Below are 19,184 nucleotides of genomic sequence, written 5' to 3'. Positions count from 1 at the left end.
TGGCATATTTTATATGAGCATGTTATTCACAATCATCTGAGCTGATTTTTTGTAAAATGGACACCTTTGTGCAAATATTGCATTGGTCCTTATTGAGAAAATCCCTAGCTCGAGAGATTGTGAAGTAAAATTATTTTCTGCCAATGGAATCATATGAGAGGGTGGCACCTAGTTGTAAGATGATGCTAGGAGTCTAATGAAATAGGAAGTTCTCTCATCTGAGATAGGGTTAGATTTTTATGGAAAGTTACAATTCCCACATGAGCATGTTATTCAAAGTGTTTGGTCAATTCCCGCATGAGCACACTATTCACAATCACCTAAGCTATTTTCTTTTTTAAATGGATACCTTTGTGCAAACATTGCATTGGTCCTTATTGAGCAAAACCTTAGCTCTAAATATCGTCGAATACAATAATTTTTTGCAAATGGAATCATACGAGAGGATGACCCCTAGTTGTAACATGATGCTAGGAGTCCAATGCAATAGGAAATTCTCCCATCTGAGTTAGGGATAGATTTTTATGGAAATTTACAATTTCCATATGAGCACACTATTCAAAATTCCCGCATGAGCATGTTATTCGAAGCGTTTGGTCAATTCCCACATGAACATGCTTGTCACAATCACCTGAGCTAGTTTTTTGGAAAATGGATGCCTATGTGAAAACATTACATTGGTCCTTATTGAACAATTCCCTAGCTCCAGAGATCATTGAATAAAATAATTATCCAAAAATGGAATCGTACAAGAGGGTGACCCCTAGTTTTAACATGATGTTAGGAGATGCAATAGGCAGATCTCCCATATGAGTTAGGGTTAGATTTTTATGGAAAATTTCGACTTGCTTCTTAGGGCCATTCAAGCACACATTGTGAATTAGGTACAAGGGCATGAAAACCAAACCAACTGACATAAATGAGTTTCGTAAGATATGAAAAGTGTGTTTGACCAATTAACCTATGAGTAGGTTATCCACAATCACCCAAGCTATTTTTTTGGAAAACAGACACCTTTCTGCAAAAGTTGCATTGGTGCTTACTAAGAAAAACCTTATCTTTAAACATAGTCAAATAAAACAATCTTTAGGAAATGGATTCACAATAGAGGCGTGCCCCTAGAAAATAAAGGTGGAGCTCAAATATATTGTAAATAATATGGAGCTCAAATCCATGTAATGGTTTTATCCCTACATTATTATTCATGATTGAATTGATATGGAAACCATGCTCTAATCTTAGCTGGAATTCTTGTAGCAGGAGTTAGTGAAGGTACAAGCAAGTATATGTGAGGATTCCATCATCCCTCTTTTCTTTTCTTTCTAAAATATGATTCCAAAAGTATGTCAATATAGGAGTAGTTCTTGTACATGTATGGGACAAATGGGAGAATTGACAATGGTGACTTGGTTCATGTACTAATATGTTTACCTTCATAAACATCACAATCAGAGTAAGGCCAATATTAGGAAGAGTTGAGTTACATTTTTGTGATTTTTCATGTTAAACTTCAAACGATGGTATTCATATTTTTTACTAAGAAAAACTTAACTCTAAGCATAGGTAGCTTAAAAATCAAAAGCTTCAATCAACAAAGTTGAGCTACATTAGTGTACAAACATATACTATTGGAAATCATGAACAACAGAAACACTCAAAATTGTTGAAAGTGTAGGTATATCATTTTCCCTAAGTATTCCTCATCTCATCCTATTTTGTTCCTTGAAAGTTGAAAAACAAAATTTATAAGTGTTGGAAAATAAATATATACTAAAAAATAGGTATTCTTTAAAGAATTATGGATACATGTGCTCCTAGTGGAGATTGTGTACCATCTCCTTGGGCCGCAGTTTCCTCATTGATTCATTTTTTTGTCCCACTAACCTCAAAATTTAACATAAAATGTATGAGCCACACCATAAAATTTATGTGACTTAAATTCATTCACAGTTTATGTGACTTAAATTTAATATACATAGTAATACCTATGGTGCTCATACATCGGCATGTCCATAAGGCAACAATTGTTCCAATGAGTTAAGGAATTCATCATTTAAAAATGATGAAAAATGTGTAAGTTCGAATAAATATATAAGTGATTTTTGGAGACAAAATGTATATATAGTTCAACATAATAAATTTATGTGACATGCACTACAGATAATCTTGTAAATGTGATTTTATAGTTCATTAATAATAGCTTCCTAGAACATACCTCGCCAAGGATATGGATGTCGCAAGCCATGAATCACTCACAATGCTCTCTAAAAGATGATGCATATCTCTCAAGATTTGTTTGACCTGTCTCTCTCAACACCTCATCCAAAAAATTATCAAATGGTGTAGTTTATTCCTCACTCTCTAAACGTTGCCTCTTACCTAAGCCAATTGCCACCCCTCGCAAAGAATCCTGAATAAGCCCCCTAATATTCTCCCTTGCCTGAGCTAATGTGATGGATGAAATAGAAATCTCATCTTGAAGTGAAACCACTATAGGTGGTCAAGGTGCTAAACAAGGTGTTGGAGCTCTAAATCGAACATCTTTCATAACATCAGGTTGTTCGTATGTACAAACTTTTCCAACTATATAGATTTTGGATCCTATATCTATATAACTAGGATATATGTGCTCTAAAAAATCGATGTACAACATCCTTGCAAAATATTGTGGCACCTCATCATTATTGGGAAAATTTTCATATGCATACATGAACTTATGATAAAAAATGAAGCAATATTAGGGTCATTAAATCTTGAAACCTTCAGATGTATTTTGTCTTCAGGTTTCAAGTAAAATAATGACAAGGCCATTTCTTTAATGACCTTTCTTTTCACTTCATTATAGGAGTGTTTACCAATAATTGATGATCTCCTCCTACATATCATGTAAAAAAAACCTCGATTGTTGGTCCAACCCCACGATATGTCTCTATGAGTCTCTCCAAAATGTGAAAAACTATTTGGAGACAATCTCAAATAGGACTAGAGGGATTGTTATTTTCTAGTTCATTCCACAATCTCATGGAATGCTCCCTCATCCCATCAATAGTAATATTGGAGATGTTGTCTTCCCAATGAATCTCCTCAAGAACATCTCCAAGATGGGGGTAAAGAGGGTCATATTTTGGATTGTAGGCATACTGTTGCACCCTACAACCTCTCCTGCCATGATGAGGTTCCATAGGAGGATGATCAAACCTTGTAACATGCTAAATGTTCAGATATCATTTAAATGTAAATAAATTTTACTAGGACAATTCATATTTAAAAAATGTATAAATTTAAAATTACCTGATGGAAAAACTATCTCATTCTCTAAGTTTCCTATCAGAGGATGATTGTCCCCTTCTAAGGAAACAAACTTAGAGCTATTACACCCTATACAAAACATAAAATTTTCAATCATGTATAAGTACATGAGACATAAGATAAATTTTAACATTAAACATGTCTTGAATAAGATTTATGTTCAACTTTCACTCAAATGCTCCTAGACGGGTGGTTCAAAATCAATATGGCTAACTTGATGATTACTCAATTCACCTATGGATGATGATATTTTTCACATTAAACATGTGTGAAAGAAGAAATTATTCACATGCTAAACATTAAATTTATATCATAGACTTGAAGATGTTAACTATCAATTAAACATGTACCTATACCACGCATATAAGACCCCTTAGAATTGTGTCTATTTGTGAAGGAAGCATTGTCAATAGATTTGTATACGGGGCCTATATAAAACATCATATTGTCAATCACAAGTATGAGACATGTGCGATCAATTTGCATGGATTAAACATCTCATTTCAATATTTATGTTCATATTTTACCTGAACCAACTCTATCAAAAAATGGGTTGGTTCTTGAAGGAAAAGTACTCAAATGAAACACTAAATGCACATGTGGGTCCCAATCATTATGGCCAACCTAAAGCTCAACCTGTGCATCTATTGAAAACAATATGTTTTCACATTAAACATGTGTGAAAGAATAGTATTCACGTGTTAAACATTAAATTTATAGTTTAGAGATGAAAATGTTTACTAGAAATCAAATATTTACCTGTAGCACACCCAAGATACCCATCGAAATAACATCTAATATTCCTATAGGAACCTAAAGCTTCCCCTCCCACGGAGAGGCCTTGCAAGGGGTCATTGGAGGTTGTTCAATGCCATTGTTCCTATAAACAAGAGGACTAGTTATTAATATTGAATTTACTTTTGATAAATATAAAACTTGATTTTGGCATACAACTTGTGTTCTTTAAAATCAATTAGCATGAAAACATATATTCTATAGTATTTATCATGGAGTATTTATATCACTCTCAAGGGTTCTCAATATCAAAATTTTATTATTACTCATAAATAAATCAACGTTTGGAAATCAATATTTATTTGTATCACTACATTGTCATTCCTCAAGATGGCATTGGAAAGTATTCTCATTGTCCCACTAATTACCAAAGATGTTATCAATTAAGTAGCATCCTCAATCCGACCCCATGTCAACTTAAAAATATTCGTCTAATGACCCATCGAAGTTGAAGTTCACTAGGGGGTAAATTAAACTTTCATTAAAATAAAAAATCCCCAAATGGAATCAAATGACGATACCACTTATTATATGCTCAATTCATCTTCCGAACCAGTGAACACATGCAAATCCTATATATGCTATCAAGTAGATGATAGTCATTCTCATACAAATGAGGAACAAAAATTCAAAATGCCACAAAATATGAGCATATATCATCCTTTCATTTCTACAACAAGTTTCCTTTAGAACAATAATCCTCAAGTTCCCTGATAATCACTAAATAAATTAAACTTTGTTAAATACCTCGTTGGGATATAGATGGCCAGATATACTAAATAAACCAATCTCAGTCCTTGATATCAACCATAGATCAAGAATAATTGTTGAATTTGTAAAAAACATTTTTCAACTATCATTAAATCTCAAAATGATGGATCTTGATGTCTAATTAAAGACAAATTCAATATCATTGCAAACCCATTTTCTAGTGCATAGATCCAAAAACTATTGACACCATAAATAATTTATGAAGATTCAAAACAATGTTCTTACAAGAATGGATGAGGAATGAGTGCATACAAATTAGAATTTTAGTTGCAACTATAAATGAATGATAGTCCCTGCATCAGACTTCTACTAATTCAATTGAACAAATTTGTCAAGAATTGATCATATTCGAGAAAAACCATATGTTGATTAGTAGTGGATATTATGAGGAGGAAATGTAGATTGAGGGCTTGTTGTTGTTGATCTTGCTACAACATTATGTAGGCTATTTTGCATTGATTATTATTGGAGGAGGGGGAGCATATTATTATAGCCTAGAGTTAGTGTGAGCATGTAGAGAGGAAACATCAATGTTGTATGAGGGTGGTGCATGTAACATAGAAGAACTATGAGCTTTCAAAGGGGTTTTAGCCACACACAAAAAAGAGTGAAACCATAAGAGCCATGAGTCCAAAATACCAAGTGACCAAGATTCATTTTTTTAATAAAAAATAATAAAAAATCCAACTAAAAACCCAATTCTTCTTTTGATGGTTCTCAAAAAGTTCTTAAAAAAATATTTAGCCTAATTTCTCATGGAAAATTTGGCATATATTCTAATACTTGTATTCCCACTCGTACCTCATGAAGAGAGAACCACAAACTATACAACTTCAAGAATGTTTATAATAGTTGTATTCTGAAAAGAGGGATGAATTTGTGTGCCAATAAGATTTTGGCAATAATATCGTGATACAAAAAAAGCATTAAGAAAGATTATAGACCAACTCTAATGACTAACCAGGTCCACCCTACACTAAAACAAAATTATTTGACCTAAAAATAAAATAGTAGCATGTTTTATTACAAGTGGTGTTGATGAAAGTAGTAATAAAGCAATGATGGCCAAGGGGAAAGTCATTCATTTGAAACAACAACTATAAGTATATGGAATTGGAGAGTGAATAAAAGATACGAGTGAATGGTCATTTGTTATAGCTACCCATTAGGTTGAGAGAAATTTTAGATAATGTGTTGATAAGATGATGGGTTAGGAAGGACAACTAAGGGCCTTACAAAATTGTAAAGAGAGATTTGGTGGTGAAAGTAGGGATGAAATAAAACCAGTCAAGGAGCAGCTGGATTACTTTGATAAAATCATGAGGAAACTATATGTATTACTAGATTATGAAGAAGGGTATAAAAAAATTGGAGGAAGAAGTATGAGTTTTTATCATCTGCACAGGAAAGAGGTAAAGAATAGGAAAAAAATTAATTTAGATAGTAACCAAAAAATTATAGAGAAACAAATGGTTCCAAGAGACTTATGTATACAGGAGAATATTTACCACACATATGTGGTAGATAGAAAGGGAGGACAAAAAGTGGTGTTGACAATCATTTTATGGCTAGAAATAAACCTTTACATGAGGAGGACCAAGTGGTCCTTCCACAAAGGGCCTTACAAAATTGTAAAGAGAGATTTGGTGGTGAAAGTAGGGATGAAATAAAACCAGTCGAGTAGTTGGATTACTTTAATGAAATCATGGGGAAACTATATGTATTATTACGTTATGAAGAAAGGCATAAAAAAATTTGCAAGATGAAGCAATGACAAAGCAAAAGATAGTAGTATAAAATGAAGCAAAAACTACAGGATAGTAGTATAAACCAACAAAGGACAGAGTTGGATTATGAATTAGAAGCTATGTCACACAGTTCGAGTTCGACAACAATTAAGTTCAATTCAAATTTGAATTTTCTGATGAGGTTTGTATGAGGTTAGGAATTAAGTTCATATATATATATTATGACATAAAATAATAAAAAATTAAAATCAATCATTAAACATATATGAGTAAGAGTTTTGATTAGTAAATATATATGAAATACTCAATGATAATAACATCTAATTATCAATGAAATTAGTTAAATGTAAACATACACCATAGTAATTTGCAAATGAAAAAAAAAATGGCATAATTTTCAATCTTCAAAATTTAAAAGAATGTCTATAATTTCTGAATTTAGGCTTATGTGATCCATAACTTGTATGCTAAGAAATTTTTTGGTGAAAGTTCACATAAGATAAATTTTGTGTCGATGTGTTTCGAATCGTCAAGTGTGGTTCAGCTTCAAGACAAGATGAAGAACCAAATCCTGGCATCAAATTAAATAGATGTAGAGAGATGTTTTCTAACCATTATAATATAACAACTAGTTTTGGCTAAAAAATTAGTATTTATTAATAAATCATTTTTTAATAATGGTTGACAAATAGCTGTAAATAATGAATTTATTTTATTTTATTATTATAGTTATTAATATTTTAATCAATAGAAAAGTCATACAGAAATAATTAAATAATAAAATGGTCAAACTAATAAAGTAAATAACACTAAGAAAAAATAAAAAATGAAGACAAATTTAAAGACAACTCGAAAATAAATAGGAATCATGAATTAAATTAATTTTATTCTTATTCTTATTAATATTAAAATCAAAAGGAAGGTCCTATAGAAATAACTAAAAAAGAATAATATGGTCAAACTTACTTGTTTCAAAAAACTAATAAATAATAATAAGAAAGAAATAAAATAATAATAATAATAATTATTATAAAAAAAAATCACAAAATTAAAACATAAACTTAATTTAAACATACAAATTACAATACAACTATATTGCAAAATCATGGAGGACATCTTCAAATTTCAAAATTTTAAAAAGGAAGTCAATAGTGTCAAGTAGTTATAATCTGTAAGCGAGAACCTAAATTGTTTTTATCAAATTCGGCTTTAGGTTCGACTTGAGGTTTGAATTCGATCAGGTTCAACCTTCAGGTTCAGATTTCAGGTTTGGGGAACCTGAACGTACACTTAATCTTTTTTGGGGGGTTTGTCGAATTTCAAACCTCAAGGTTTAAACTTGGTGAACCTTGTGACATTGATTAGAAGCATTATTGGTATGTTTAAGGAAGTTTCCTAAGTGGAAATATAAATGATTGGAGCAGAAGAAGAAAAAACAACATGCATATAGATGATGAAGTGTAGCAACAACATGATGAGGTAGATGGACAACATGAAAACAAAGTATGGGATCTAGGAAAGGCATGGAAACAAGTTAAACAAAATCATGGATGGGATTCCATGATTTTTTTGTACATTAGGAGTCTGATGCAAGAGAATATAGTGAAACATATCATTGACGTCAAAGAGGTCTTAGGATTTACGAAGGGGAGTGAGTGCCCTTAATTGGAATTGTATTTAATTTGTGAACTTCTAAAAGGATAAGGTTTATTTATAAAGAAAGGGATTTGTCTCCCTAATTAATATGTAATTGGATTATTCAAGTATATAGTTAGATAAGATAGGGATGGCTTGGATTTTCCTTAAATATTGGAATATTTAATCCTATCACTAGGATTCAAATTGCTTTTCTATTTGTTTGTATGAATAAACCTCTCTAGGTATGGTTTAGGCACACATAAGGACACCAAGGTTGTATAGTTCTTGAAGAGGAGTAAATAGAAAGTGTGCATAAAATCTATGTAAAGGAGATTTCAGGGTTTTAATTATAAGGTATTTGCTGCAAACTCCATTCGATGTTATTATCATTCCCTCTAGCTAAGTTTCTAGTTGAATGCTTCTTCCAGAATTATTGATAAAATATCTATATAATTTTCTATTAATGTTTGTATAAAATTGAATATTGTATTGAAATCGAGGTTTATAGGTTTTCTAGACAAACACTAGATCTCTGAGTCTGGGGTTATTATTGAAGAGAGAGAGAAAGGGTTTTTCTAGCATTCTATTAGTCAAATTGTGATCCATTATTATTAATAGACATGAATGCAAGACCTGATGTGTGGCTTAAGAGTTAAACTGAGCTATCTATTGTATAGGTTCATCATTTGTGTGAAGATATGCACTGAACATTAAATTTCCAAAATGCAGACCTATAATGAAGTGAGTTTACCCATTTCAAGTTGAGGTCAAATTTTATGCTATTAGGGTTTAAATTTATTAAAAATAAACAAAGAAGAAAATTACACTAAATTTGAGGAACCAAATATGCAAGCATTGTGATCATAGAGTATGAAAACATTCAACAATGAAAGGATCTTTGTGGATTGATAGATTTGAAATTTCATAGATGGTCTAAGCATCCAAAGTAGAGGATAGATGGAACACCCTTTGAGATTTAGTCAAAACAAATAAATTCAACAACTTATATGGAATTCAAAGATTTTTTTATATAAATGGGATTTTGATAATGAAGCCATACAACTTTCCAAATATGAAAACCTTATAAATTTCTAGAACGAATTTTCCTAAAAGAAACCCATGGAGGTTCCATAAACAACATTTCATTATTGCAAAAAAAATACCATTTAAACCCTAAGAGTGGAATTTACATACTTGAGCCGATTTTGGGCACTTGTTGTCGTGGGAGCGCACTTGGCAGGTTGTTGAAATGTGGCAACAAGAATATTCCAATTTAATTTTTCCTTGAATTAAATTGTGAATTGAAATCGAATTTAGTCTTAACAGCTACTTGGAAATAATTAATTAAGTTATTTTGACTTAATTAGTTGGAGAAATTCAAGTTAGAAGTCTTTCTGAAGTAATGCAAGAGTTATCCCTTAAATTAAGGAGATAAGCCTTAAATTAAGGAGATAAGATTGAGTTATATTTGAGTTGTAATTAGTTAACTCGGTTTCCTGAGTTAAGTCCAGTTAAATTAGTTCCAAACTATTTGAGGAACTAATAGAGAGTTAACAGTCAATTGATGCATGCATGCACTCAACTAGTGTACTCCAATTAACTGAAGATTCCCTCATCAGAAACTCATGCATGTCTATTCTGAAAAAGACCCAATTAAGTTAACTGTCAAGAACATTGTACTATCAGCTGCATGTGCTTTCTTATAAAGAAAACTCATGCATGCAGAAGGAATCAGTCCTTGAGGATTACACAGTTCTGACAATGTGTGAGATAAACTGATCATCCACTGGGTAGAAGAGGTTTTCCACTTGGTTGAAGGAGAATCATCCCAGAGGAACAGCGCAAGGAAACAGGAGCTTAGAGGGCAGAGAGGCAGGCTTGAGAGAAGCCAGGATTGCCTGTGAGCATTTGTGAGGATTGTACTGAGAGATGGCTAGCTGTGAGAGCTGAGGCTTTGTATAATTATTATGTATTTCCACCTTCTATGATAATATAGATGGTGGGGATTTTAGATGAGGTTTTCCCCAAAGTATTTTCATGTGTATTGTGCGATTGATTCTTCTTCTTCTGGTTATATTGTTCAGCTCAATCTTTAAGCTTCTGCAAATTGATAGTATAAGTAGGTTATAGTATTCTACTTTGATTTATATTACATTATCGGGTTAACCGGCACTAGATTTTCTACACAGGTCACTTTCGTAAGGAAATTTTCTCGACACGTAGCTTTCATGAGGTAATATTTGTCGTGAGGAAGGGCTCAACGGGTCATTTTCATGGGCCACTTCTATTGTAGCAGAAATGACATCCCAGATTTCATTTTCTTTTATTTATAACATCCAAACTTTTAGCCAAGAGTTTTAATTAGAATCTAGACTCTCGAATAAGAGTTTTAAATGAAATCTAAACTCTCAATCAAGAGTTTTAAATAAAATATAAACTCTCGGCTGAGAGTTGTGCCCAAGATTTTGTTTTACCAAACTTCTTTAACTCTTGTCTGAGAAATTTTAACCTCGACATTAACCCCACTAAACTATCAACCGAAACATTTTATAGCTCTCGGCTGAGAAGCTCATAAAGTTTTCGATGAGAAAATTTATTGACTTTTTTCTCAATCAAAAAACTCATAAACACAGTGCGATTTATCCCTCCACTCCAAAAAGTGTTTCCCAATTTCGTGTTTTCACCCTCAACACAATAGTTTATGTTAGTATATTCTATCAACTTGTTTTGAGGACATAAACACAGTTATTTGGGATAATTATGAGGTGTTATGTTTTAAAAAAATGAAATTTGTCATTGAATGTCTTTTCCTTATATAAATTACACTTTCATTATTCATTTAATATTATAAAAAATATTACATATTATAATATGCATAATTTCATATCTTAAGGATCCATAATTAGGGAATGTTATGTCAAGCTTCACATGCATGAATGCATCAAACCTTGGCATGTTGTAAATTGAATGAAGAGTATGGTGGTTAAAGGTATTAATCCCTCTTTTTTTTCCTTATGAGTTTCACAATATATCATGTCTACTCAACATGTATGAGTGGCTATAACTTTTTGTTCATTATTCATTGAACATGATAATATTTTCATTGGTAGTTCTCATGCAACCAAGGAGTGAGCTCTCCTTTCTCCAAGATGATGTTTAAGTTACCATAACGTTAGCCTCTAAATTTATATATCTTTTCATTTGAAACAAGTTATGCCCATAAAACACTACATCTAGAAAAAATTTATAAACAATTCTAAAAATAATAGAAGTACAAAAATAAAATAAAAAATATAACTCAAATTATAAAAAAATACTCCTTAACTATAATTATTTCAATTTTTTTTTTCCAAAAAAATTAAAACCTTACTAAATCACCATATTTATGATTTTATTATTAATAATATTCATAAAAATAATAATTTTACAATTTCGTTATCATTCCCAAAAAAAATTGCTTAATCCTTCCCTAACACACCAAAAACTTAAACAATATTATTATTAAAATAATTTATAATTATATATATAAAATAATAGAAAATAGTACAAGATATACTATATCTAGAACCATATAATACAAAATACACCTTATCATTAGACATATCATATAAACTCAAAGCCTTATCAATTTATCTCTACATGTACTATGCACTATATATTCATGAACAATACAACTTCATGGATGCCTTATCTTGGGTATTAAACATTACAAGCAATATGATATGAGGTGATGTGAAACTTTCAATTAAAAAAACAATAATGTTCCTATGGTTGGCAAATCTTTTAATTGTAGGGCTTCTTATAAAGTTTTAACGTATCTTTGTTTTATAATCGCAATTATTTTATGATTGATACTATAGAAGTTAATAGTGTAGCCCCTGCATATTAGACTGAAAAGCCTCGGTATTAGACTAAAAAGCGAGTAATTTAAGAGTATAATATTTTTTCCATTATAAAAAAAATTAGGGGAACAAGGTATGGAATAAAATATTGTATTTTAATTAAATTATTAAAAAATATATTTTTGATATTATCAAAGATATTAAAAAAATGTAGTATAAAAATTAGATGGCCACGTAAAAATTGAGACCATTAATTTTAATTTAAAAATTAATTTTTTATTATTATTATCATTTTCAAGTGAATTGTTAGATTTTATGGGGTTGGAATTCATTAAGTCTTATTATAAGGGGTCATAAAAATTATCTATTAGGCCATAAACTAAATATATCAGGAATTTATAATTTAGGAAAAGATAATTGTGTTCCATCCCATTGTGTCAAACACTCTGTCGTCTCATGAGAATTTTTATTTTTATTATTATTATTATAGTCAATATAAAATAAAATAAGTGTTTGTTAAAGGTAATTTGACTGGTTGAGACTTATGGGAATAATGTCATCCACTTCCGTTTTGATGTTTTTTAATTTTACTAGATAAAATTTATGGTTTATCATATCACATTAAGGGGTTTTTCTTGATAATAGTGATATGTGATCTTTGATGGCAGTTATAATTCTATGTTGTAGTTGTAGATTTTCCCCTAACACAAAGAAAGAAAGATATATATATTATGATGATTAACGTCCACTAAGACCAATGTGATCTTTCAAACCCAAAGAAAATAAGAAATTAATTGTGATTCTTCAAGATTTTATTTCTATGATTAAAAAGAATGGAAAGAAGAGTTCCAAGATCACTATAGTTACAGTGACTTAACAAGTCAAGAAGATTGGAAGGGTGACAAATGTTATGGAAATGAGAGTAGATGTGAGTAAGAGCTTGGCAATCTAAGAGGACATGTTTTTCATCTTGCACCCTCTTAGCATTGCAAATGAGACAAATTCTTGGAATTTTGGGAATAGACCAATGCCCGGTTTCACTACTAAGCGTATGAGAATTAGTTCTTATCCTAGCAATGTTTATTTTTTTCTTAGTACTTGTCAAAACAGAGAGATAATTCTAGTTAGAAATGGTGCATTTGATCACCTCCTTGTAATACATTTGCTTCATTTTCCCCTCCAGCTCCTTATCATCCCACAATTTATCTTTAAATTGGGAGGTAATAGTGTTTTTGATACTATCCTTATTTCCGAGGATGATCTCCTCCTTTATCCCCCAATGATCGAGCCAAGACTAGACATCCTTATGTCATCCATACTTGAGGCAAATATATATATATACTCATAAATTTCAAAACAAAACAAAACAAAACAAAAAATGTTTATCATATTTATCTTACATATGAATCTCCTATCTTAAAAAGCTTTATGAATCTCCAAATGTCATGGATAACTTTGAAACCCTGCTCACTACAAAAAAAAATTCTCATTAGAAGACATTGATTTTGGGATTAATCGTTTAGCTAATGGGAAATCTAAGGACATTGAAGGTTACCGGGTAGAAATCCTAAAATTTGGAGGTCCTGTCCTCATCCCCCACATCCACAAGCTTTTCAATCAAGTGGTCAAGCAAGAGTTCCCTAAACCATGGACTCAAAGCCTCATTATCTCTATTTTTAAAAGTGGGGATACAAATAACCCCTCTAATTATCGGAAAATTATGATCAACCCTCTCCTAGCCAAGTTATATGGTATTATTTTGGAAAAGAAGTTGAGTATATGGCTTGAAAGTGAAGGTAAGAAGCCTAAAGGCCAAGCGGGTTTTATAAGGCAACACTCAACAATGGACCACCTCGTTATGCTTAGGATCATTGTGGAGGAATGCCACAATGATAAATCCAATCTCTTCTGTTGCTTTGTGGACTTTAGAAAGGCTTTCGATATGGTTCCTAGAAACAACCTATGGAATAGATTAGAAGAGCTAAAGGTTCCTTTTGAGTTGAGAGCTGTCACTATAAGGTTATACGAAAATTTAATTGCCAAGTTAAAGAGAAATGAGGGGTGGTCGAAAGATATTAAGTGTAATATCGGAGTTAAACAAGGTTGCCCCCTCTCCCCTACCCTATTTGGCATTTACATCGACAAGCTAGAAGGTTGTTTAGAGGAAGCAAGATGTGCTGGCACGATCTTCGCTGGGATAGTCATCATCCTTCTTCTCTACGCTGACGATATCGTTCTTCTCGCAAGGTACCCATCTAATCTTGATAAGAAACTTAGACTTCTTAATGATTTCTGCTCTACTATGGGTATGATTTTTAATACTAACAAAACAAAAGTTATGATTATCAAATCCAAGAAGGACACTTACGCTAATTTTATGTACAACAATAGTAACTTGGAGGAAGTATCTTCTTACAAGTACCTAGGAATTGATATTCATCACAAGCTCAACTGGAACTATAGCATTGAGAAAAGGATTAATGGGGGGTGGAAAGCTTATTTTGGTCTTGAAAATAATTGTAAAACGACAAACCTCGTAATGTGGGATAGAAAGAAGTTCCTCTTTGAAACTTTAGTCACTTCGGTTATCTTATATGGGTGTGAGGTTTGGGGTTGTAGCATCTCTAGAGAATCACGGAGAAAGATTGAGCAAATCCAGAAGAGTTTTATAACGTATAACCTAAAAATTAAAAGCAACACACCCTATCCTATTCTCCTTATAGAAGTGGATCTTTCCCCTATCGAGAGGCTAGCTATGACTAGGCTTCTGTTGTACAAGAACAAACTCAATGATATAGGAGACCATAGACTTCCTAAACTAGCTTTAAATTCCAGCCAAAACCACTTAAGGCTCAAGCGAGGCTGGTATAAAGACACCAGGGCCTGGTTAAACCATTGGGAGATCGACGAGAATGTTGCATTGCAAAACATTAATAACATTAAAAATATTGTTACTTCTAAGTTCAGAGAAAAAATGTGGTGTGAGAAAGATTTAGAATCTAAAAGAAAATTAAGATATTATAAGGAGGTCATCAACCCCACCCTAGAAGATCAAAAGTATCTCTCTGTTTTAACAGCCTCAAAGAAGAAAATTAATATAGCCAAGATTAGAATGAACTCTCATGAGCTCCATAGTCGTTGGGCAGTTCCTAAAACACCATGAATGGAAAGGTTCTGCCATCTTTGTGAGAATATGAACATCAAGGATGAAAATCACTTCCTCTTAGAGTGCCCCGCAGACAACCACATTAGATCTTAGTTTCAGAATCTCTATTGCAATATTGACCTTCCTAGCCTTTTACGATGTCGAAATTATAGTGAGCTCGGAAGGCTTCTCTCCAAGCTTTTTGAGCATAGGAATAAAATTTTAAATCAAACTAAATCATTCGTTTCTTTAGGTCCGATAGACCAAAGTCTGATCTCAATGGACGTTAGCCATCATCATCATACAACATTTTAACTATATTTTTATTAAATCTTAATTTAAAAAAACAATTAACTTCTCGAATATTTTTTTTCAATTTTTTATATTTAATAAAAACTTATAACACATTTTTTTTTCTCAAAAAAAATTACAATTTCCATTTAAAAAAAACTTATAACATATTAACTTATTCATTATCATTTTTAAAATTTAATAAAATTAAAATTTCACTATTATAATTTAAATAGAACATATTCTATAACTTATATGAATAATTTGTATTTGAATAAATAATTTAAATAGAACATATTCTATAACTTATATGAATAATTTATATAGAATATATTCTACAAACTTATAAATAGAAAATACGGCAACTTCTTTATATTGATTAATTTTTTTAAAGATATTATTTATTATCATGATTTTGAATATTTCATTTTATAACTTAATAAAATATAAATAAAGTTTTATAAAATATATTTTATGAATTTATATATAGAAAATAAGGCGAACTTTTTATATTGATTATTTTTTTTAAAGATATTATTTATTAAATTAAGTCTTTCGGTAGAAATTATATGAGAGAATTTTTTGGCCAACGCATTTCAAACTAACAAGTGTTTCATCATCAAGATCAGATGATGAGGGAGACCATGGCAAAGGCTTAAATAGAGAACAATGTAGAGACATAATTTCAAGTAACGGCTATATTTGAACAATAATGTTTAAATTATAATATTAATTTATTAATACATTCAAAACAAATATTATTAAGTAATGACTATATTAAACGGCTAGTTTCTGAAATATATATATATATATATATATATATATATATATATATATATATATATATGATATTATTTCATTAATTTATTAAAAATATTAATAACGGCTATATTAAACAGCTAGTTTTTGAAAAATGATATTTAAATTAATTTATTAAAACCAAATATTACTAGTTCTTGAAAAATAATATTTAAATAATATTTAGTTTTAATAAATTAATTTAAATATTATTTTTCAAAAACTAGTCGTAGCCGTTACTTAATAATATTTGTTTCGAATATATTAATAAATTAATATTATAATTTAAACATTATTGTTCAAATATAGTAGTTACTTGAAATTATGTCTTTACAGTGCTCTCTATTTAAGCCTTTGCCATGGTCTATCTCTTCATCTGGTACTGATGATGACCCAAACTTGATGGTTCAAAATGCTTAGGCTAAAAAATTCTCTCATGTGATTTCTACCAAAAAACTTTGTTTAATTCATTATGGATCACAAAAACTTGAATATAGATATTATTTATTATAAAAATTTTAAATATTTAATTTTATAACTTAATAAAATATAAATAATTTAGGTTTAAATTAAAGATATATTACCAAACTTAGTTTTTACTTTTATAGAATGAGTAATTTATATATTTTAATAATTTAAATTTAAATTTTATATATATAATAATTAATTTATATATTTTAATAATTTAAATTTAAATTTTATATATATATTATAATAATGGTGGATTTAATTGTGAATTTGATATTTCTCCTTTCCCTCCATGTCTCTTTTTATGTGGGGGAATGACTAGACCAACAAAGACAAGTTGGCACTTATTCCTACTTGTGGACAATTCCCACCGACCTTACTTAATGATATGATATAGGTCCATTATCACATCACCTTTATATTATTATAATCAAACTCCATGGAATGATCTGCATAGTCTACACTTCAGTTAAGCCAATCTCATCCGCAATTTGTTACAGGTCCATCAAAAGCATTTTGACCAACCGAACTATGAATAGCAACAGCATAAGATTCCCTCAGCTGACGTGGACGGAGAACCAGATTTGAATATGACATGGCATGGGAAAGGTTGCCATGTCATAAAGTTTCTCACTTTGTGTGCGCGTCAGGGCAGGTTCATTCACCAGAAATAATAGCAAATATTTAACTGTCCAGAGGCACTAAACAAACTAGAAAACTGTCATTGGAATAATTACTAAAGTAAAATAGTTGGTCAGTGGGTCCACTCCACGCGTTGTCCAGGCTGGCCGGCCACATGCGTCGTCGTGAACACATCGTATGGGCATTGTGGGCCCAGAGATGGCCGTCCAGGCTGTCGTGCAGTCCACGTGGGGCCCCTTGCTTTTTGAGGGGCGGCCCTGACAGCTCACTTTGTCCAGGACACCTTTGCCTTGATTCGTATTTTCCGACGGAGATGAAATTATGGCGGTCGGTGGATCTCTGACATGGCACGGACCCCACCGTAAATTTGCCGACTTGCTTTCCGTTTTGAAAAGACCGTTGTGCGGCTTCCCATTCAAATTCAAATATTCTGTTCTGGGATGGGATTCCGTGAGTTTTTTAACCTTTATGTAGGGTTGAAATCTCATAGAATTTAGCTCTGAATGCCCGAAGGGTTTTGTCGATATCCGACTAAAATCAGGGATTTTTTTAAAAATAATTTAACGGTTCAGTTTAATTAAGTGATAAGTATTTTATTTTGGGTTGATCGGTACTTTTTCCATTCAATGGAGGGGTTAGTCTAGCTAGCTTCAGGTTAGGATTATTTTAGATACATAAAAGGGAAGAGATATTTTGGCTTTTCAATTTGTTCGAAATTTGCCAAGGATCAGTGAGAATTTTATGTTGGAGTTGGTTGTCAATGTAATTTGATTGGTTTAGGGGTTTTCATGGTGCTAAATCTATTTATACATTCAAAAAAGCTTAATATAAACAAATTTCGCTAGGAAAATAAGCTTAAAAAATGGTTTTTCCAGCACAATTTTGTCAAAATCCAACATAAATTTTTGGAAATACAAGGTCAAGTTTCAAAATTTTAGGTGCTCGAGGGCTTATTGAAGATTCTAAATCCATTTCCATCATTAAAGAAAAATGGTCAGATTCCAATGAGAAAATAGTCATCTAGGCATAGTAGTGGCCTACCTAGACAAGTCTCATTAGGTAAACATTTTGACTTGGTCAAAAATAAAAATAAAATAAAATTAATAGGTATAATTGTTAATTGAAACATTTTGGGTATGTCAAATTAGATAAAAATAGAAATAAAATTTTAAAGATAACAATTATAATTATAATTATTAATAATTAAACCAGCTCAGATCTATTTTAACCTCGGATTTATAAGGGCCGAGAGGGATCTTTCTAACTCCAAACCTTTCCTAATGCTTTGCACCTAGAGAGATTTGGTTGCTTAAGAAAGATCTAGGCTGATTTTCATAACTTATTTTCATTCAAATTAAAAGAAAATGTTCTTGCTTTTAATAATAACTTCTCGTAATATACTTTTAATATATTCATCTTTATAAATATTTATATTTTTAATACTTGTATATTTCCTTATGTTATTTTTATTTTTATTTTTATGTTTATATATGTTTAAATAATTTTATTTTATTTTATTGGTTTTTAACTAATTAATTAAGAAGGATCTAGGCTGGTTTACCTTATGAGAAATTACAATCTCAAAGATAATTGAATTGTCATGACAATTCCTACATACAAAAAGATGTTAAAACATAGAATAGTTAAGCAACATCATTTTAAACATTGAATCAATGCATTGCAAAATACATTTAAAAGAAAATTCACAATCTTGCTCAAAACATAGGAATACATTTA

The sequence above is a fragment of the Pinus tabuliformis genome, chromosome 8, assembly GCF_031772625.1.
Source record: "Pinus tabuliformis cultivar Carrire ecotype Pingquan chromosome 8, CPIR1, whole genome shotgun sequence".
In the NCBI taxonomy this organism is placed as follows: domain Eukaryota; kingdom Viridiplantae; phylum Streptophyta; class Pinopsida; order Pinales; family Pinaceae; genus Pinus; species Pinus tabuliformis.
Note: the sequence above shows the minus strand (reverse complement) of the source record.